The sequence below is a fragment of the Rhipicephalus microplus genome, chromosome 9, assembly GCF_043290135.1.
Source record: "Rhipicephalus microplus isolate Deutch F79 chromosome 9, USDA_Rmic, whole genome shotgun sequence".
Classification (NCBI taxonomy): Eukaryota; Metazoa; Arthropoda; class Arachnida; order Ixodida; family Ixodidae; genus Rhipicephalus; species Rhipicephalus microplus.
In genome coordinates this window covers 116,068,823-116,091,299 of record NC_134708.1, presented here as the reverse complement: position 1 = coordinate 116,091,299, position 22,477 = coordinate 116,068,823, and the positions used below count along the sequence as shown (strand labels likewise).

Genomic DNA, 22,477 nt, shown 5'->3' with positions numbered 1-22,477 from the left:
AAGAAAATAAAGCGCCGCACCTCCACCGGGTGGGCTCGAACCACCTACCTTTAGGTTAACAGCCGATCGTGCTAGCCAATTGCGCCACGGAGACAATCTGCTCCCCTCTCACCACCATCAGAACATATCTTCAAAGCAATCAGCCCATAGAAAAAAAAAAGCCCGCACCACCACCGGGTGGGCTCGAACCTCCAACCTTTCGGTTAACGGCCGAACGTGCTAGGCAATTGCGCCACGGAGATTGTCGTGCTCGAGTCTCACCACCGTCAGAACCTTTCTCTAAAGCTATCAGCGCAAAGAAAAAAAAGCGCCCCACCACCACCGGGTGGGCTCGAAACTCCAATTTTTCGGTTGACAGCCGAACGTGCTAGCCAATTCCGCCACGGAGATAGTCGTGCTCCAATCTCACCACCGTCAGAACATTTCTCCAAAGCTATCAGCGCAAAGAAAAAAAAGCGCCCCACCACCACCGGGTGTGCTCGAGCCTCCAACCTTTCGGTTAACAGCCGATCGCACTAGCCAATTGTGCCACGGAGACAGTCCTGCTCCACTCTCACCACCATCAGAACATATCTTCAAAGCTATCAGCCCAAAGAAAAAGAAAAAAAAAGCGCCGCACCACCACCGGGTGGGCTCGAACCTCCAACCTTTCGGTTAACAGCCGATCACTCTAGCCAATTGCGCCACGGAGACAGTCCTGCTCCACTCTCACCACCATCAGAACATATCTTAAAAGCTATCAGCCTAAAGAAAAAAAAGCAACACACCACTCCCAGGAGGGCTCGAACCTCCAACCTTTCGGTCAACAGCAGATCGCGTTAGCTAATTGCGCGACGGAGACAGTCGTGCTGCACTCTCAACACCATCAGAACATATCTTGAAAGCTATCAGCGAAAAGAAAAAAAAGCGACACACCGTCCCCAGGTGGGCTCAAACCTCCAACCTTTCGGTTAACCACCAATCGCGCTAGCCAATTGCGCCAAGGAGACAGTCCTGCTCCACTCTCACCAACATCAGAACATATCTTCAAAGCTATCAGTGCAAAGAAAAAAGCAACACACCACTCCCGGGAGGGCTCGAAACTCCAGTTTTTTGGTTACCAGCCGAATGTGCTAGCCAATTGCGCCACGGAGACAGTCGTGCTCCACTCTCACCACCGTCAGAACATTTCTTGAGAGCTATCAGCCTAAAGAAAAAAGAGCGCCGCACCCCCACCGGGTGGGCTCGAACCTCCACCCTTTCGGTTAACAGCCGATCGCGCTAGCCCATTGCGCCACGAAGACAGTCGGGCTCCACTCTCACCACCATCAGAACATTTCTTCAGAGCTATCAGCCCAAAGAAAAAAAGCATCACACCACTCCCGAGAGGGCTCGAACCTCCAACCTTTCGGTTAACAGCCGATCGCGCTAGCAAATTGCGCCACGGAGACAGTCCTGCTATACTCTCACCACCATCAGAACATGTCTTCAAAGTTATCGGCCCAAAAAAAAGTTCCGCACCACCACCAGGTGGGCTCGAACCTCCAACTTTTCGGTTAAATGCCGAACGCGCTAGCCAATTGCGCCACGGAGACAGTCGTGCTCCACTCTCACCACCGTCAGAACATTTCTTCAGAGCTATCAGCCCAAAGAAAAAGAAGCGCCGCACCACCACCGGGTGGGCGAGAACCTCCAACCTTTCGGTCAACAGCAGACTGCACTAGCCAATTGCGCCGCGGAGACAGTCGTGCTCCAGTCTCACCACCATCAGAACATATTTTCAAAGCTATCAGCGCAAAGAAAAACGCGACACACCACTCCCGGGAGGGCTCGAACCTCCAACTTTTCAGTTAACAGCCGATCGCGCTAGCCAATTGCGCCAAGGAGACAGTCGTGCTCCAATCTCACCACTGTCAGAACATATCTTCAAAGCTATCAGCCCAAAGAAATAAAGCGCCGCACCACCACCGAGTGGGCTCGAACCTCCAACCTTTAGGTTAACAGCAGATAGCGCTAGCCAATTGGGCCACGGAGACAGTCGTGCTCCACTCTCACCACCATCAGAACATATCTTCAAAGCAATCAGCCCTAAGAAAAAAAAGCGCCGCACCCCCACCGGGTGGGCTCGAACCTCCAACCTTTCGGTTAACAGCCGATCGCGCTAGCCAATTGCGCCACGAAGACAGTCGTGCTTCACTCTCACCACCGTCAGAACATTTCTTTAGAGCTATCAGCCCAAAGAAAAAAAAGCAACACACCACTCCCGAGAGGGCTCGAACTTCCAACCTTTCGGTTATTAGCCGATCGCGCTAGCAAATTGCGCCACGAAGACAGTCGTGCTCCACTCTCACCACCATCAGAACATATCTTCAAAGCAACCAGCCCATAGAAAAAAAGCCCGCACCACCACCAGGTGGGCTCGAACCTTCAACCTTTCGGTTAACGGCCGAACGTGCTAGCCAAGTGTGCCACGGAGATTGTCGTGCTCGAGTCTCACCACCGTCAGAACCTTTCTCTAAAGCTATCAGCGCAAAGAAAAAAAAGCGCCGCACCGCCACTGGGTGGGCTCGAACCTCCAACCTTTTGTTTAACAGCCGATTGTTCTAGCCAATTGCGCCACGGAGACAGTCCTGCTCCACTCTCACCACCATCAGAACATATCTTCAATGCTATCAGCCTAAAGAAAAAAAAGCAACACACCACTCCCGGGAGGGCTCGAACCTCCAACCTTTCAGTTAACAGCCGATCACGCTAGCCAATTGCGCCACGGAGACAGTAGTGCTCCAATCTCACCACCGTCAGAACATGTCTCCAAAGCTATCAACGCAAAGAAAAAGGCAACACACCACTCACGGGAGGGCTCGAACCACCAATATTTCGGTTAACAGCCGATCGCGCTAGCAAATTGCGCCACAGAGACAGTCGTGCTTCACTCTCACCATCGTCAGAACATTTCTTCAGAGCTATCAGCCTAAAGAAAAAAAAGCAACACACCACTCCCAGGAGGGCTCGAACCTCCAACCTTTCGGTCAACAGCAGATCGCGTTAGCTAATTGCGCGACGGAGAAAGTCGTGCTCCACTCTCAACACCATCAGAACATATCTTGAAAGCTATCAGCGAAAAGAAAAAAAAAGCGACACACCGTCCCCGGGTGGGCTCAAACCTCCAACCATTCGGTTAACCACCGATCGCGCTAGCCAATTGCGCCAGGGAGACAGTCCTGCTCCACTCTCACCACCATCAGAACATATCTTCAAAGCTATCAGTGCAAAGAAAAAAGCAACACACCACTCCCGGGAGGGCTCGAAACTCCAGTTTTTCGGTTACCAGCCGAATGTGCTAGCCAATTGCGCCACGGACACAGTCGTGCTCCACTCTCACCATCGTCAGAACATTTCTTCAGAGCTATCAGCCCAAAGAAAAAAGAGCGCCGCACCCCCACCGGGTGGGCTCGAACCTCCAACCCTTCGGTTAACAGCCGATCGCGCTAGCCAATTGCTCCACGAAGACAGTTGTGCTCCACTCTCACCACCGTCAGAACATTTCTTCAGAGCTATCAGCCCAAAGAAAAAAAAGCAACACACCACTCCCGAGAGGGCTCGAACCTCCAACCTTTCGGTTAACAGCTGATCGCGCTAGCAAATTGCGCCACGGAAACAGTCCGGCTATACTCTCACCACCATCAGAACATGTCTTCAAAGTTATCGGCCCCAAAAAAAGTGCCGCACCACCACCAGGCGGGCTCGAACCTCCAACTTTTCAGTTAAATGCCGAACGCGCTAGCCAATTGCGCCACGGAGACAGTCGTGCTCCACTCTCACCACTGTCAGAACATTTCTTCAGAGCTATCAGCCCAAAGAAAAAGAAGCGCCGCACCACCACCGGGTGGGCGAGAACCTCCAACCTTTCGGTCAACAGCAGACTGCGCTAGCCAATTGCGCCGCGGAGACAGTCGTGCTCCAGTCTCACCACCATCAGAACATATTTTCAAAGCTATCAGCGCAAAGAAAAACGCGACACACCACTCCCGGGAGGGCTCGAAACTCCAATTTTTCGGTTAACAGCCGAATGTGCTAGCCAATTGCGCCAAGGAGACAGTCGTGCTCCAATCTCACCACCGCGAAAATATTTGTGCAAAGCTATCAGTGGAAAGAAAAAAAAGTGCCGCACCACCACCTGGTGGGCTCGAAACTCCAATTTTTTGGTTAACAGCCAAACGTGCTAGCCAATTGCGCCACGGAGACAGTCGTCCTCCTCTCTCACCACCGTCAGAACATTTCTTCAGAGCTATCAGCCCAAAGAAAAAAAAGCGCCCCACCACCACCGGGTGGACTCGGACCTCCAACCTTTCGGTGAACAGCCGATCGCGCTAGCCTATTGCGCCACCGAGACAGTCGTGCTTCTCTCTCACCACCGTCAGAACATTTCTTCAGAGCTATCAGCCCAAAGAAAATAAAGCGCCGCACCTCCACCGGGTGGGCTCGAACCACCAACCTTTAGGTTAACAGCCGATCGTGCTAGCCAATTGCGCCACGGAGACAGTCCTGCTCCACTCTCACCACCATCAGAACATATCTTCAAAGCTATCAGCCCAAAGAAAAAGAAAAAAAAGCGCCGCACCACCACCGGGTGGGCTCGAACCTCCAACCTTTCGGTTAACAGCCGATCGCTCTAGCCAATTGCGCCACGGAGACAGTCCTGCTCCACTCTCACCACCATCAGAACATATCTTAAAAGCTATCAGCCTAAAGAAAAGAAAGCAACACACCACTCCCAGGAGGGCTCGAACCTCCAACCTTTCGGTCAACAGCAGATCGCGTTAGCTAATTGCGCGACGGAGACAGTCGTGCTGCACTCTCAACACCATCAGAACATATCTTGAAAGCTATCAGCGAAAAGAAAAAAAAGCGACACACCGTCCCCAGGTGGGCTCAAACCTCCAACCTTTCGGTTAACCACCGATCGCGCTAGCCAATTGCGCCACGGAGACAGTCCTGCTCCACTCTCACCACCATGAGAACATATCTTCAAAGCTATCAGTGCAAAGAAAAAAGCAACACACCACTCCCGGGAGGGCTCGAAACTCCAGTTTTTTGGTTACCAGCCGAATGTGCTAGCCAATTGCGCCACGGAGACAGTCGTGCTCCACTCTCACCACCGTCAGAACATTTCTTGAGAGCTATCAGCCTAAAGAAAAAAGAGCGCCGCACCCCCACCGGGTGGGCTCGAACCTCCAACCTTTCGGTTAACAGCCGATCGCGCTAGCCCATTGCGCCACGAAGACAGTCGGGCTCCACTCTCACCACCATCAGAACATTTCTTCAGAGCTATCAGCCCAAAGAAAAAAAGCAACACACCACTCCCGAGAGGGCTCGAACCTCCAACCTTTCGGTTAACAGCTGATCGCGCTAGCAAATTGCGCCACGGAGACAGTCCTGCTATACTCTCACCACCATCAGAACATGTCTTCAAAGTTATCGGCCCAAAAAAAAGTTCCGCACCACCTCCAGGTGGACTCGAACCTCCAACTTTTCGGTTAAATGCCGAACGCGCTAGCCAATTGTGCCACGGAGACAGTCGTGCTCCACTCTCACCACCATCAGAACATTTCTTCAGAGCTATCAGCCCAAAGAAAAAGAAGCGCCGCACCACCACCGGGTGGGCGAGAACCTCCAACCTTTCGGTCAACAGCAGACTGCACTAGCCAATTGCGCCGCGGAGACAGTCGTGCTCCAGTCTTACCACCATCAGAACATATTTTCAAAGCTATCAGCGCAAAGAAAAACGCGACACACCACTCCCGGGAGGGCTCGAACCTCCAACTTTTCAGTTAACAGCCGATCGTGCTAGCCAATTGCGCCACGGAGACAGTCGTGCTCCAATCTCACCACTGTCAGAACATATCTTCAAAGCTATCAGCCCAAAGAAATAAAGCGCCGCACCACCACCGAGTGGGCTCGAACCTCCAACCTTTAGGTTAACAGCAGATAGCGCTAGCCAATTGGGCCACGGAGACAGTCGTGCTCCACTCTCACCACCATCAGAACATATCTTCAAAGCAATCAGCCCTAAGAAAAAAAAGCGCCGCACTCCACCGGGTGGGCTTGAACCTCCAACCTTTCGGTTAACAGCCGATCGCGCTAGCCAATTGCGCCACGAAGACAGTCGTGCTTCACTCTCACCACCGTCAGAACATTTCTTCAGAGCTATCAGCCCAAAGAAAAAAAAGCAACACACCACTCCCGAGAGGGCTCGAACTTCCAACCTTTCGGTTATTAGCCGATCGCGCTAGCAAATTGCGCCACGGAGACAGTCGTGCTCCACTCTCACCACCATCAGAACATATCTTCAAAGCAACCAGCCCATAGAAAAAAAAGCCCGCACCACCACCAGGTGGGCTCGAACCTTCAACCTTTCGGGTAACGGCCGAACGTGCTAGCCAAGTGTGCCACGGAGATTGTCGTTCTCGAGTCTCACCACCGTCAGAACCTTTCTCTAAAGCTATCAGCGCAAAGAAAAAAAAGCGCCGCACCGCCACCGGGTGGGCTCGAACCTCCAACCTTTTGTTTAACAGCCGATTGTTCTAGCCAATTGCGCCACGGAGACAGTCCTGCTCCACTCTCACCACCATCAGAACATATCTTCAATGCTATAAGCCTAAAAAAAAGCAACACACCACTCCCGGGAGGGCTCGAACCTCCAACCTTTCAGTTAACAGCCGATCACGCTAGCCAATTGCGCCACGGAGACAGTAGTGCTCCAATCTCACCACCGTCAGAACATGTCTCCAAAGCTATCAACGCAAAGAAAAAGGCAACACACCACTCCCGGGAGGGCTCGAACCACCAACATTTCGGTTAACAGCCGATCGCGCTAGCAAATCGCGCCACAGAGACAGTCGTGCTCCACTCTCGCCACCGTCAGAACATTTCTTCAGAGCTATCAGCCCAAAGAAAAAGAAGCGCCGCACCACCACCGGTTGGGCTCGAACCTCCAACCTTTCGGTCAGCAGCAGATCGCGTCAGCCAATTGCGCGACGGAGACAGTCGTGCTCCACTCTCAACACCATCAGAACATATCTTCAAAGCTATCTGCGAAAATAAAAACGCGACACACCACTCCCGGGAGGGCTCAAAACTCCAATTTTTCGGTTAACAGCCGAATGTGCTAGCCAATTGCGCCAAGGAGACAGTCGTGCTCCAATCTCACCACCGCGAGAACATTTCTGCAAAGCTATCAGTGGAAAAAAAAAAGTGCCGCACCACCACCGGGTGGGCTCGAAACTCCAATTTTTCGGTTGACAGCCGAACGTGCTAGCCAATTCCGCCACGGAGATAGTCATGCTCCAATCTCACCACCGTCAGAACATTTCTCCAAAGCTATCAGCGCAAAGAAAAAAAAGCGCCCCACCACCACCGGGTGTGCTCGAGCCTCCAACCTTTCGGTTAACAGCCGATCGCACTAGCCAATTGTGCCACGGAGACAGTCCTGCTCCACTCTCACTACCATCAGAACATATCTTCAAAGCTATCAGCCCAAAGAAAAAGAAAAAAAAGCGCCGCACCACCACCGGGTGGGCTCGAATCTCCTACCTTTCGGTTAACAGCCGATCGCTCTAGCCAATTGCGCCACGGAGACAGTCCTGCTCCACTCTCACCATCATCAGAACATATCTTAAAAGCTATCAGCCTAAAGAAAAAAAAACCAACACACCACTCCCAGGAGGGCTCGAACCTCCAACCTTTCGGTCAACAGCAGATCGCGTTAGCTAATTGCGCGACGGAGACAGTCGTGCTGCACTCTCAACACCATCAGAACATATCTTGAAAGCTATCAGCGAAAAGAAAAAAAGGCGACACACCGTCCCCAGGTGGGCTCAAACCTCCAACCTTTCGGTTAACCACCGATCGCGGTAGCCAATTGCGCCACGGAGACAGTCGTGCTCCACTCTCACCACCGTCAGAACATTTCTTCAGAGCTATCAGCCCAAAGAAAAAAGAGCGCCGCACCCCCACCGGGTGGGCTCGAACCTCCAACCTTTCGGTTAACAGCCGATCGCGCTAGCCCATTGCGCCACGAAGACAGTCGGGCTCCACTCTCACCACCATCAGAACATTTCTTCAGAGCTATCAGCCCAAAGAAAAAGAAGCGCCGCACCACCACCGGGTGGGCGAGAACCTCCAACCATTCGGTCAACAGCAGACTGCACTAGCCAATTGCGCCGCGGAGACAGTCGTGCTCCAGTCTCACCACCATCAGAACATATTTTCAAAGCTATCAGCGCAAAGAAAAACGCGACACACCACTCCCGGGAGGTCTCGAACCTCCAACTTTTCAGTTAACAGCCGATCGCGCTAGCCAATTGCGCCACGGAGACAGTCGTGCTCCAATCTCACCACTGTCAGAACATATCTTCAAAGCTATCAGCCCAAAGAAATAAAGCGCCGCACCACCACCGAGTGGGCTCGAACCTCCAACCTTTAGGTTAACAGCAGATAGCGCTAGCCAATTGGGCCACGGAGACAGTCGTGCTCCACTCTCACCACCATCAGAACATATCTTCAAAGCAATCAGCCCTAAGAAAAAAAAGCGCCGCACCCCCACCGGGTGGGCTCGAACCTCCAACCTTTCGGTTAACAGCCGATCGCGCTAGCCAATTGCGCCACGAAGACAGTCGTGCATCACTCTCACCACCGTCAGAACATTTCTTCAGAGCTATCAGCCCAAAGAAAAAAAAGCAACACACCACTCCCGAGAGGGCTCGAACTTCCAACCTTTCGGTTATTAGCCGATCGCGCTAGCAAATTGCGCCACGGAGACAGTCGTGCTCCACTCTCACCACCACCAGAACATATCTTCAAAGCAATCAGCCCATAGAAAAAAAAGCCCGCACCACCACCAGGTGGGCTCGAACCTTCAACCTTTCGGTTAACGGCCGAACGTGCTAGCCAAGTGTGCCACGGAGATTGTCGTGCTCGAGTCTCACCACCGTCAGAACCTTTCTCTAAAGCTATCAGCGCAAAGAAAAAAAGCGCCGCACCGCCACCGGGTGGGCTCGAACCTCCAACCTTTTGTTTAACAGCCGATTGTTCTAGCCAATTGCGCCACGGAGACAGTCCTGCTCCACTCTCACCACCATCAGAACATATCTTCAATGCTATCAGCCTAAAGAAAAAAAAGCAACACACCACTCCCGGGAGGGCTCGAACCTCGAACCTTTCAGTTAACAGCCGATCACGCTAGCCAATTGCGCCACGGAGACAGTAGTGCTCCAATCTCACCACCGTCAGAACGTGTCTCCAAAGCTATCAACGCAAAGAAAAAGGCAACACACCACTCCCGGGAGGGCTCGAACCACCAACATTTCGGTTAACAGCCGATCGCGCTAGCAAATTGCGCCACAGAGACAGTCGTGCTCCACTCTCACCACCGTCAGAACATTTCTTTAGAGCTATCAGCCCAAAGAAAAAGAAGCGCCGCACCACCACCGGTTGGGCTCGAACCTCCAACCTTTAGGTCAGCAGCGGATCGCGTTAGCCAATTGCGCGACGGAGACAGTCGTGCTCCACTCTCAACACCATCAGAACATATCTTCAAAGCTATCTGCGAAAATAAAAAAAAGTGACACACCATCCCCGGGTGGGCTCAAACCTCCAACCTCTCGGTTAACAGCCGATCGCGCTAGCCAATTGCGCCACGGAGACAGTCCTGCTCCACTCTCACCACCATCAAAACGTTTCTTCAGAGCTATCAGCCCAAAGAAAAAGAAGCGCCGCACCACCACCGGGTGGGAGAGAACCTCCAACCTTTCGGTCAACAGCAGATTGCGCTAGCCAATTTCGCCGCGGAGACAGTCGTGCTCCAGTCTCACCACCATCAGAACATATTTTCAAAGCTATCAGCGCAAAGAAAAACGCGACACACCACTCCCGGGAGGGCTCAAAGCTCCAATTTTTCGGTTAACAGCCGAATGTGCTAGCCAATTGCGCCAAGGAGACAGTCGTGCTCCAATCTCACCACCGCGAGAACATTTCTGCAAAGCTATCAGTGGAAAAAAAAGTGCCGCACCACCACCGGGTGGGCTCGAAACTCCAATTTTTCGGTTGACAGCCGAACGTGCTAGCCAATTCCGCCACGGAGATAGTCATGCTCCAATCTCACCACCGTCAGAACATTTCTCCAAAGCTATCAGCGCAAAGAAAAAAAAGCGCCCCACCACCACCGGGTGTGCTCGAGCCTCCAACCTTTCGGTTAACAGCCGATCGCACTAGCCAATTGTGCCACGGAGACAGTCCTGCTCCACTCTCACCACCATCAGAACATATCTTCAAAGCTATCAGCGCAAAGAAAAAGAAAAAAAAAGCGCCGCACCACCACCGGGTGGGCTCGAATCTCCTACCTTTCGGTTAACAGCCGATCGCTCTAGCCAATTGCGCCACGGAGACAGTCCTGCTCCACTCTCACCACCATCAGAACATATCTTAAAAGCTATCAGCCTAAAGAAAAAAAAGCAATACACCACTCCCAGGAGGGCTCGAACCTCCAACCTTTCGGTCAACAGCAGATCGCGTTAGCTAATTGCGCGACGGAGACAGTCGTGCTGCACTCTCAACACCATCAGAACATATCTTGAAAGCTATCAGCGAAAAGAAAAAAAAGCGACACACCGTCCCCAGGTGGGCTCAAACCTCCAACCTTTCGGTTAACCACCGATCGCGCTAGCCAATTGCGCCACGGAGACAGTCCTGCTCCACTCTCACCACCATCAGAACATATCTTCAAAGCTATCAGTGCAAAGAAAAAAGCAACACACCACTCCCGGGAGGGCTCGAAACTCCAGTTTTTTGGTTACCAGCCGAATGTGCTAGCCAGTTGCGCCACGGAGACAGTCGTGCTCCACTCTCACCACCGTCAGAACATTTCTTCAGAGCTCTCAGCCCAAAGAAAAAAGAGCGCCGCACCCCCACCGGGTGGGCTCGAACCTCCAACCTTTCGGTTAACAGCTGATCGCGCTAGCCCATTGCGCCACGAAGACAGTCGGGCTCCACTCTCACAACCATCAGAACATTTCTTCAGAGCTATCAGCCCAAAGAAAAAAAGCAACACACCACTCCCGAGAGGGCTCGAACCTCCAAACTTTCGGTTAACAGCCGATCGCGGTAGCAAATTGCGCCACGGAGACAGTCCTGCTATACTCTCACCACCATCAGAACATGTCTTCAATGTTATCGGCCTAAAAAAAGTTCCGCACCACCACCAGGTGGGCTCGAACCTCCAACTTTTCGGTTAAATGCCGAACGCGCTAGCCAATTGCGCCACGGAGACAGTCGTGCTCCACTCTCACCACCGTCAGAACATTTCTTCAGAGCTATCAGCCCAAAGAGAAAAAAGCGCCGCACCACCACCGGGTGGGCGAGAACCTCCAACCTTTCGGTCAACAGCAGACTGCACTAGCCAATTGCGCCGCGGAGACAGTCGTGCTCCAGTCTCACCACCATCAGAACATATTCTCAAAGCTATCAGCGCAAAGAAAAACGCGACACACCACTCCCGGGAGGGCTCGAACCTCCAACTTTTCAGTTAACAGCCGATCGCGCTAGCCAATTGCGCCACGGAGACAGTCGTGCTCCAATCTCACCACTGTCAGAACATATCTTCAAAGCTATCAGCCCAAAGAAATAAAGCGCCGCACCACCACCGAGTGGGCTCGAACCTCCAACCTTTAGGTCAACAGCAGATAGCGCTAGCCAATTGGGCCATGGAGACAGTCGTGCTCCACTCTCACCACCATCAGAATATATCTTCAAAGCAATCAGCCTAAAGAAAAAAAAGCGCCGCACCCCCACCGGGTGGGCTCGAACCTCCAACCTTTCGGTTAACAGCCGATCGCGCTAGCCAATTGCGCCACGAAGACAGTCGTGCTCCACTCTCACCACCGTCAGAACATTTCTTCAGAGCTATCAGCCCAAAGAAAAAAAAGCAACACACCACTCCCGAGAGGGCTCGAACTTCCAACCTTTCGGTTATTAGCCGATCGCGCTAGCAAATTGCGCCACGGAGACAGTCGTGCTCCACTCTCACCACCATCAGAACATATCTTCAAAGCAATCAGCCCATAGAAAAAAAAGCCCGCACCACCACCAGGTGGGCTCTAACCTTATACCTTTCGGTTAACAGCCGAACGTGCTAGCCAATTGTGCCACGGAGATTGTCGTGCTCGAGTCTCACCACCGTCAGAATCTTTCTCTAAAGCTATCAGCGCAAAGAAAAAAAAGCGCCGCACCGCCACCGGGTGGGCTCGAACCTCCAACCTTTTGTTTAACAGCCGATCGTTCTAGCCAATAGCGCCACCGAGACAGTCCTGCTCCGCTCTCACCACCATCAGAACATATCTTCAATGCTATCAGCCTAAAGAAAAAAAGCAACACACCACTCCCGGGAGAGCTCGAACCTCCAACCTTTCAGTTAACAGCCGATCACGCTAGCCAATTGCGCCACGGAGACAGTAGTGCTCCAATCTCACCACCGTCAGAACATGTCTCCAAAGCTATCAACGCAAAGAAAAAGGCAACACACCACTCCCGGGAGGGCTCGAACCACCAACATTTCGGTTAACAGCCGATCGCGCTAGCAAATCGCGCCACAGAGACAGTCGTGCTCCACTCTCACCACCGTCAGAACATTTCTTCAGAGCTATCAGCCCAAAGAAAAAAGAAGCGCCGCACCACCACCGGTTGGGCTCGAACCTCCAACCTTTCGGTCAGCAGCAGACCGCGTTAGCCAATTGCGCGACGGAGACAGTCGTGCTCCACTCTCAACACCATCAGAACATATCTTCAAAGCTATCTGCGAAAATAAAAAAAAGCGACACACCGTCCCCGGGTGGGCTCAAACCTCCAACCTCTCGGTTAACAGCCGATCGCGCTAGCCAATTGCGCCATGGAGACAGTCCTGCTCCACTCTCACCACCATCAAAACGTTTCTTCAGAGCTATCAGCCCAAAGAAAAAGAAGCGCCGCACCACCACCGGGTGGGCGAGAACCTCCAACCTTTCGGTCAACAGCAGATTGCGCTAGCCAATTGCGCCGCGGAGACAGTCGTGCTCCAGTCTCACCACCATCAGAAAATATTTTCAAAGCTATCAGCGCAAAGAAAAACGCGACACACCACTCCCGGGAGGGCTTAAAACTCCAATTTTTCGGTTAACAGCCGAATGTGCTAGCCAATTGCGCCAAGGAGACAGTCGTGCTCCAATCTCACCACCGCGAGAACATTTCTGCAAAGCTATCAGTGGAAAGAAAAAAAAGTGCCGCACCACCACCTGGTGGGCTCGAAACTCCAATTTTTCGGTTAACAGCCAAACGTGCTAGCCAATTGCGCCACGGAGACAGTCGTCCTCCACTCTCACCACCGTCAGAACATTTCTTCAGAGCTATCAGCTCAAAGAAAAAAAAGCGCCCCACCAACACCGGGTGGGCTCGGACCTCCAACCTTTCAGTGAACAGCCGATCGCGCTAGCCTATTGCGCCACGGAGACAGTCGTGCTTCACTCTCACCACCGTCAGAACATTTCTTCAGAGCTATCAGCCCAAAGAAAATAAAGCGCCGCACCACCACCGGGTGGGCTCGAACCTCCAACCTTTAGGATAACAGCGGATAGCGCTAGCCAATTGGGCCACGGAGACAGTTGTGCTCCACTCTCACCACCGTCAGAACATATCTTCAAAGCTATCAGCCCAAAGAAAAAAAAGCGCCGCACCACCACAGGGTGGGCTCGAACCTCAAACCTTTCAGTTAACAGCCGATCGTGCTAGCCAATTGCGCCACGGAGACAGTCCTGCTCCCCTCTCACCACCATCAGAACATATCTTCAAAGCAATCAGCCCATAGAAAAAAAAGCCCGCATCACCACCGGGTGGGCTCGAACCTCCAACCTTTCGGTTAACGGCCGAACGTGCTAGCCGATTGCGCCACGGAGATTGTCGTGCTCGAGTCTCACCACCGTCAGAATCTTTCTCTAAAGCTATCAGCGCAAAGAAAAAAAAGCGCCCCACCACCGCCGGGTGGGCTCGAAACTCCAAATTTTCGGTTGACAGCCGAACGTGCTAGCCAATTGCGCCACGGAGATAGTCGTGCTGCAATCTCACCACCGTCAGAACATTTCTCCAAAGCTATCAGCGCAAAGAAAACAAAGCGCCCCACCACCACCGGGTGGGCTCGAACCTCCAACCTTTCGGTTAACAGCTGATCGCGCTAGCCCATTGCGCCACGAAGACAGTCGGGCTCCACTCTCACCACCATCAGAACATTTCTTCAGAGCTATCAGCCCAAAGAAAAAAAGCAACACACCACTCCCGAGAGGGCTCGAACCTCCAAACTTTCGGTTAACAGCCGATCGCGCTAGCAAATTGCGCCACGGAGACAGTCCTGCTTTACTCTCACCACCATCAGAACATGTCTTCAATGTTATCGGCCTAAAAAAAAGTTCCGCACCACCACCAGGTGGGCTCGAACCTCCAACTTTTCGGTTAAATGCCGAACGCGCTAGCCAATTGCGCCACGGAGACAGTCGTGCTCCACTCTCACCACCGTCAGAACATTTCTTCAGAGCTATCAGCCCAAAGAGAAAGAAGCGCCGCACCACCACCGGGTGGGCGAGAACCTCCAACCTTTCGGTCAACAGCAGACTGCACTAGCCAATTGCGCCGCGGAGACAGTCGTGCTCCAGTCTCACCACCATCAGAACATATTTTCAAAGCTATCAGCGCAAAGAAAAACGCGACACACCACTCCCGGGAGGGCTCGAACCTCCAACTTTTCAGTTAACAGCCGATCGCGCTAGCCAATTGCGCCACGGAGACAGTCGTGCTCCAATCTCACCACTGTCAGAACATATCTTCAAAGCTATCAGCCCAAAGAAATAAAGCGCCGCACCACCACGAGTGGGCTCGAACCTCCAACCTTTAGGTCAACAGCAGATAGCGCTAGCCAATTGGGCCATGGAGACAGTCGTGCTCCACTCTCACCACCATCAGAATATATCTTCAAAGCAATCAGCCTAAAGAAAAAAAAGCGCCGCACCCCCACCGGGTGGGCTCGAACCTCCAACCTTTCGGTTAACAGCCGATCGCGCTAGCCAATTGCGCCACGAAGACAGTCGTGCTCCACTCTCACCACCGTCAGAACATTTCTTCAGAGCTATCAGCCCAAAGAAAAAAAAGCAACACACCACTCCCGAGAGGGCTCGAACTTCCAACCTTTCGGTTATTAGCCGATCGCGCTAGCAAATTGCGCCACGGGGACAGTCGTGCTCCACTCTCACCACCATCAGAACATATCTTCAAAGCAATCAGCCCATAGAAAAAAAAGCCCGCACCACCACCAGGTGGGCTCTAACCTTATACCTTTCGGTTAACAGCCGAACGTGCTAGCCAATTGTGCCACGGAGATTGTCGTGCTCGAGTCTCACCACCGTCAGAATCTTTCTCTAAAGCTATCAGCGCAAAGAAAAAAAAGCGCCGCACCGCCACCGGGTGGGCTCGAACCTCCAACCTTTTGTTTAACAGCCGATCGTTCTAGCCAATAGCGCCACCGAGACAGTCCTGCTCCGCTCTCACCACCATCAGAACATATCTTCAATGCTATCAGCCTAAAGAAAAAAAGCAACACACCACTCCCGGGAGAGCTCGAACCTCCAACCTTTCAGTTAACAGCCGATCACGCTAGCCAATTGCGCCACGGAGACAGTAGTGCTCCAATCTCACCACCGTCAGAACATGTCTCCAAAGCTATCAACGCAAAGAAAAAGGCAACACACCACTCCCGGGAGGGCTCGAACCACCAACATTTCGGTTAACAGCCGATCGCGCTAGCAAATCGCGCCACAGAGCCAGTCGTGCTCCACTCTCACCACCGTCAGAACATTTCTTCAGAGCTATCAGCCCAAAGAAAAAAGAAGCGCCGCACCACCACCGGTTAAGCTCGAACCTCCAACCTTTCGGTCAGCAGCAGACCGCGTTAGCCAATTGCGCGACGGAGACAGTCGTGCTCCACTCTCAACACCATCAGAACATATCTTCAAAGCTATCTGCGAAAATAAAAAAAGCGACACACCGTCCCCGGGTGGGCTCAAACCTCCAACCTCTCGGTTAACAGCCGATCGCGCTAGCCAATTGCGCCATGGAGACAGTCCTGCTCCACTCTCACCACCATCAAAACGTTTCTTCAGAGCTATCAGCCCAAAGAAAAAGAAGCGCCGCACCACCACCGGGTGGGCGAGAACCTCCAACCTTTCGGTCAACAGCAGATTGCGCTAGCCAATTGCGCCGCGGAGACAGTCGTGCTCCAGTCTCACCACCATCAGAAAATATTTTCAAAGCTATCAGCGCAAAGAAAAACGTGACACACCACTCCCGGGAGGGCTTAAAACTCCAATTTTTCGGTTAACAGCCGAATGTGCTAGCCAATTGCGCCAAGGAGACAGTCGTGCTCCAATCTCACCACCGCGAGAACATTTCTGCAAAGCTATCAGTGGAAAGAAAAAAAGTGCCGCACCACCACCTGGTGGGCTTGAAACTCCAATTTTTCGGTTAACAGCCAAACGTGCTAGCCAATTGCGCCACGGAGACAGTCGTCCTCCACTCTCACCACCGTCAGAACATTTCTTCAGAGCTATCAGCTCAAAGAAAAAAAAGCGCCCCACCAACACCGGGTGGGCTCGGACCTCCAACCTTTCGGTGAACAGCCGATCGCGCTAGCCTATTGCGCCACGGAGACAGTCGTGCTTCACTCTCACCACCGTCAGAACATTTCTTCAGAGCTATCAGCCCAAAGAAAATAAAGCGCCGCACCACCACCGGGTGGGCTCGAACCTCCAACCTTTAGGTTAACAGCGGATAGCGCTAGCCAATTGGGCCACGGAGACAGTTGTGCTCCACTCTCACCACCGTCAGAACATATCTTCAAAGCTATCAGCCCAAAGAAAAAAAAGCGCCGCACCACCACAGGGTGGGCTCGAACCTGAAACCTTTCAGTTAACAGCCGATCGTGCTAGCCAATTGCGCCACGGAGACAGTCCTGCTCCCCTCTCACCACCATCAGAATATAACTTCAAAGCAATCAGCCCATAGAAAAAAAAGCCCGCACCACCACCGGGTGGGCTCGAACCTCCAACCTTTCGGTTAACGGCCGAACGTGCTAGCCGATTGCGCCACGGAGATTGTCGTGCTCGAGTCTCACCACCGTCAGAATCTTTCTCTAAAGCTATCAGCGCAAAGAAAAAAAAGCGCCCCACCACCGCCGGGTGGGCTCGAAACTCCAAATTTTCGGTTGACAGCCGAACGTGCTAGCCAATTGCGCCACGGAGATAGTCGTGCTGCAATCTCACCACCGTCAGAACATTTCTCCAAAGCTATCAGCGCAAAGAAAACAAAGCGCCCCACCACCACCGGGTGTGCTCGAGCCTCCAACCTTTCGGTTAACAGCCGATCGCACTAGCCATTTGTGCCACGGAGACAGTCCTGCTCCACTCTCACCACCATCAGAACATATCTTCAAAGCTATCAGCCCAAAGAAAAAGAAAAAAAAGCGCCGCACCGCCTCCGGGTGGGCTCGAACCTCCAACCTTTCGGTTAACAGCCGATCGCTCTAGCCAATTGCGCCACGGAGACAGTCCTGCTCCACTCTCACCACCATCAGAACATATCTTCAAAGCTATCAGCCTAAAGAAAAAAAGCACCGCACCGCCACCGGTTGGGCTCGAACCTCCAACCTTTTGGTTAACAGCCGATCGCTCTAGCCAATTGCGCCACGGAGACAGTCCTGCTCCACTCTCACCACCATCAGAACATATCTTCAATGCTATCAGCCTAAAGAAAAAAAAGCAACACACCACTCCCGGGAGGGCTCGAACCTCCAACCTTTCAGTTAACAGCCGATCGCGCTAGCCAATTGCGCCACGGACACAGTAGTGCTCCAATCTCATCACCGTCAGAACATGTCTCCAAAGCTATCAGCGCAAAGAAAAAAGCAACACACCACTCCCGGGAGGGCTTGAAACGCCAATTTTTCGGTTAACAGCCGAACGTGCTAGCCAATTGCGCCACGGAGACAGTCCTGCTCCACTCTCGCCACCATCAGAACATATCTTCAAAGCTATCAGCGCAAAGAAAAAGAAGCGCCGCACCACCACCGGTTGGGCTCGAACCTCCAACCTTTCGGTCAGCAGCAGATCGCGTTAGCCAATTGCGCGACGGAGACAGTCGTGCTCCACTCTCAACACCATCAGAACATATCTTCAAAGCTATCTGCGAAAATAAAAAAAAGCGACACACAGTCCCCGGGTGGGCTCAAACCTCCAACCTCTCGGTTAACAGCCGATCGCGCTAGCCAATTGCGCCACGGAGACAGTCCTGCTCCACTCTCACCACCATCAAAACGTTTCTTCAGAGCTATCAGCCCAAAGAAAAAGAAGCGCCGCACCCCCACCGGGTGGGCTCGAACCTCCAACCTTTCGGTTAAAAGCCGATCGCGCTAGCCCATTGCGCCACGAAGACAGTCGGGCTCCACTCTCACCACCATCAGAACATTTCTTCAGAGCTATCAGCCCAAAGAAAAAAAGCAACACACCACTCCCGAGAGGGCTCGAACCTCCAACCTTTCGGTTAACAGCCGATCGCGGTAGCAAATTGCGCCACGGAGACAGTCCTTCTATACTCTCACCACCATCAGAACATGTCTTCAAAGTTATCGGCCCAAAAAAAAGTTCCGCACTACCACCAGGTGGGCTCGAAGCTCCAACTTTTCGGTTAAATGCCGAACGCGCTAGCCAATTGCGCCACGGAGACAGTCGTGCTCCAATCTCACCACTGTCAGAACATATCTTCAAAGCTATCAGCCCAAAGAAATAAATCGCCGCACCACCACCGAGTGGGCTCGAACCTCCAACCTTTAGGTTAACAGCAGATAGCGCTAGCCAATTGGGCCACGGAGACAGTCGTGCTCCACTCTCACCACCATCAGAACATATCTTCAAAGCAATCAGCCCAAAGAAAAAAAAGCGCCGCACCCCCACTGGGTGGGCTCGAACCTCCAACCTTTCGGTTAACAGCCGATCGCGCTAGCCAATTGCGCCACGAAGACAGTCGTGCTCCACTCTCACCACCGTCAGAACATTTCTTCAGAGCTATCAGCCCAAAGAAAAAAAAGCAACACACCACTCCCGAGAGGGCTCGAACTTCCAACCTTTCGGTTATTAGCCGATCGCGCTAGCAAATTGCGCCACGGAGACAGTCGTGCTCCACTCTCACCACCACCAGAACATATCTTCAAAGCAATCAGCCCATAGAAAAAAAAGCCCGCACCACCACCAGGTGGGCTCGAACCTTCAACCTTACGGTTAACGGCCGAACGTGCTAGCCAATTGTGCCACGGAGATTGTCGTGCTCGAGTCTCACCACCGTCAGAATCTTTCTCTAAAGCTATCAGCGCAAAGAAAAATAAGCGCCGCACCGCCACCGGGTGGGCTCGAACCTCCAACCTTTTGTTTAACAGCCGATCGTTCTAGCCAATAGCGCCACCGAGACAGTCCTGCTCCACTCTCACCACCATCAGAACATATCTTCAATGCTATCAGCCTAAAGAAAAAAAAGCAACACACCACTCCCGGGAGGGCTCGAACCTCCAACCTTTCAGTTAACAGCCGATCACGCTAGCCAATTGCGCCACGGAGACAGTAGTGCTCCAATCTCACCACCGTCAGAACATGACTCCAAAGCTATCAACGCAAAGAAAAAGGCAACACACCACTCCCGGGAGGGCTCGAACCACCAACATTTCGGTTAACAGCCGATCGCGCTAGCAAACTGCGCCACAGAGACAGTCGTGCTCCACTCTCACCACCGTCAGAACATTTCTTCAGAGCTATTAGCCCAAAGAAAAAAGAAGCGCCGCACCACCACCGGTTGGGCTCGAACCTCCAACCTTTCGGTCAGCAGCAGATCGCGTTAGCCATATGCGCGACGGAGACAGTCGTGCTCCACTCTCAACACCATCAGAACATATCTTCAAAGCTATCTGCGAAAATAAAAAAAAGCGACACACCGTCCCCGGGTGGGCTCAAACCTCCAACCTCTCGGTTAACAGCCGATCGCGCTAGCCAATTGCGCCACGGAGACAGTCCTGCTCCACTCTCACCACCATCAAAACGTTTCTTCAGAGCTATCAGCCCAAAGAAAAAGAAGCGCCGCACCACCACCGGGTGGGCGAGAACCTCCAACCTTTCGGTCAACAGCAGATTGCGCTAGCCAATTGCGCCGCGGAGACAGTCGTGCTCCAGTCTCACCACCATCAGAAAATATTTTCAAAGCTATCAGCGCAAACAAAAACGCGACACACCACTCCCGGGAGGGCTCAAAACTCCAATTTTTCGGTTAACAGCCGAATGTGCTAGCCAATTGCGCCAAGGAGACAGTCGTGCTCCAATCTCACCACCGCGAGAACATTTCTGCAAAGCTATCAGTGGAAAGAAAAAAAGTGCCGCACCACCACCTGGTGGGCTCGAAACTCCAATTTTTCGGTTAACAGCCAAACGTGCTAGCCAATTGCGCCACGGATACAGTCGTCCTCCACTCTCACCACCGTCAGAACATTTCTTCAGAGCTATCAGCTCAAAGAAAAAAAAGCGCCCCACCACCACCGTGTGGGCTCGGACCTCCAACCTTTCGGTGAACAGCCGATCGCGCTAGCCTATTGCGCCACGGAGACAGTCGTGCTTCACTCTCACCACCGTCAGAACATTTCTTCAGAGCTATCAGCCCAAAGAAAAAAAAGCGCCCCACCACCGCCGGGTGGGCTCGAAACTCCAATTTTTCGGTTGACAGCCGAACGTGCTAGCCAATTGCGCCACGGAGATAGTCGTGCTGCAATCTCACCACCGTCAGAACATTTCTCCAAAGCTATCAGCGCAAAGAAAACAAAGCGCCCCACCACCACCGGGTGTGCTCGAGCCTCCAACCTTTCGGTTAACAGCCGATCGCACTAGCCAATTGTGCCACGGAGACAGTCCTGCTCCACTCTCACCACCATCAGAACATATCTTCAAAGCTATCAGCCCGAAGAAAAAGAAAAAAAAGCGCCGCACCGCCTCCGGGTGGGCTCGAACCTCCAACCTTTCGGTTAACAGCCGATCGCTCTAGCCAATTGCGCCACGGAGACAGTCCTGCTCCACTCTCACCACCATCAGAACATATCTTCAAAGCTATCAGCCTAAAGAAAAAAAGCACCGCACCGCCACCGGGTGGGCTCGAACCTCCAACCTTTTGGTTAACAGCCGATCGCTCTAGCCAATTGCGCCACGGAGACAGTCCTGCTCCACTCTCACCACCATCAGAACATATCTTCAATGCTATCAGCCTAAAGAAAAAAAAGCAACACACCACTCCCGGGAGGGCTCGAACCTCCAACCTTTCAGTTAACAGCCGATCGCGCTAGCCAATTGCGCCACGGACACAGTAGTGCTCGAATCTCACCACCGTCAGAACATGTCTCCAAAGCTATCAGCGCAAAGAAAAAAGCAACACACCACTCCCGGGAGGGCTCGAACCACCAACATTTCGGTTAACAGCCGATCGCGCTTGCAAATTGCGCCACAGAGACAGTCGTGCTCCACTCTTACCACCGTCAGAACATTTCTTCAGAGCTATCAGCCCAAAGAAAAAGAAGCGCCGCACCACCACCGGTTGGGCTCGAACCTCCAACCTTTCGGTCAGCAGCAGATCGCGTTAGCCAATTGCGCGACGGAGATAGTCGTGCTTCACTCTCAACACCATCAGAACATATCTTCAAAGCTATCAGCGAAAATAAAAAAAAGCGACACACCTTCACCGGGTGGGCTCAAACCTCCAACCTCTCGGTTCACAGCCGATCGCGCTAGCCAATTCCGCCACGGAGACAGTCCTGCTCCAATCTCACCACCATCAAAACATATCTTCAAAGCTATCAGCCCAAAGAAAAAAGAGCGCCGCACCATCCCCGGGTGGGCTCGAATCTCCAACCTTTCGATTAAACCCGATGGCGCTAGCCAATTGCGCCACGCAGACAGTCGTGCTCCCCTCTCACCACCATCAGAACATATCTTCAAAGCTATCAGCGCAAAGAAAAAAGCAACACACCACTCCCGGGAGGGCTCGAACCTCCAACCTTTCAGTTAACAGCCGATCGCGCTAGCCAATTGCGCCACGGAGACAGTCGTGCTCCAATCTCACCACCATCAGAACATATCTTCAAAGCTATCAGCGCAAAGAAAAAAAAGCGCCGCACCCCAACCGGGTGGGCTCGAACCTCCAACCTTTCGGTTAACAGCCGATCACGCTAGCCGATTGCGCCACGAAGACAGTCGTGCTCCACTCTCACCACCGTCAGAACATTTCTTCAGAGCTATCAGCCCAAAGAAAAAAAAGCAACACACCACTCCCGAGAGGGCTCGAACTTCTAACCTTT

General features: G+C 52.6%; 2 non-coding genes across 2 annotated transcripts; both read right to left on the bottom strand.

The window, feature by feature from the left end:
• Positions 1 to 18,312: 18,312 nt before the first annotated feature.
• On the bottom strand, positions 18,313 to 18,386 carry TRNAN-GUU (transfer RNA asparagine (anticodon GUU)). The gene has a single exon. It is a non-coding gene; the product is annotated as a tRNA-Asn (tRNA).
• A 1,694-nt stretch (positions 18,387 to 20,080) lies between these two features.
• On the bottom strand, positions 20,081 to 20,154 carry TRNAN-GUU (transfer RNA asparagine (anticodon GUU)). The gene has a single exon. It is a non-coding gene; the product is annotated as a tRNA-Asn (tRNA).
• Between the last annotated feature and the right edge of the window lie 2,323 nt (positions 20,155 to 22,477).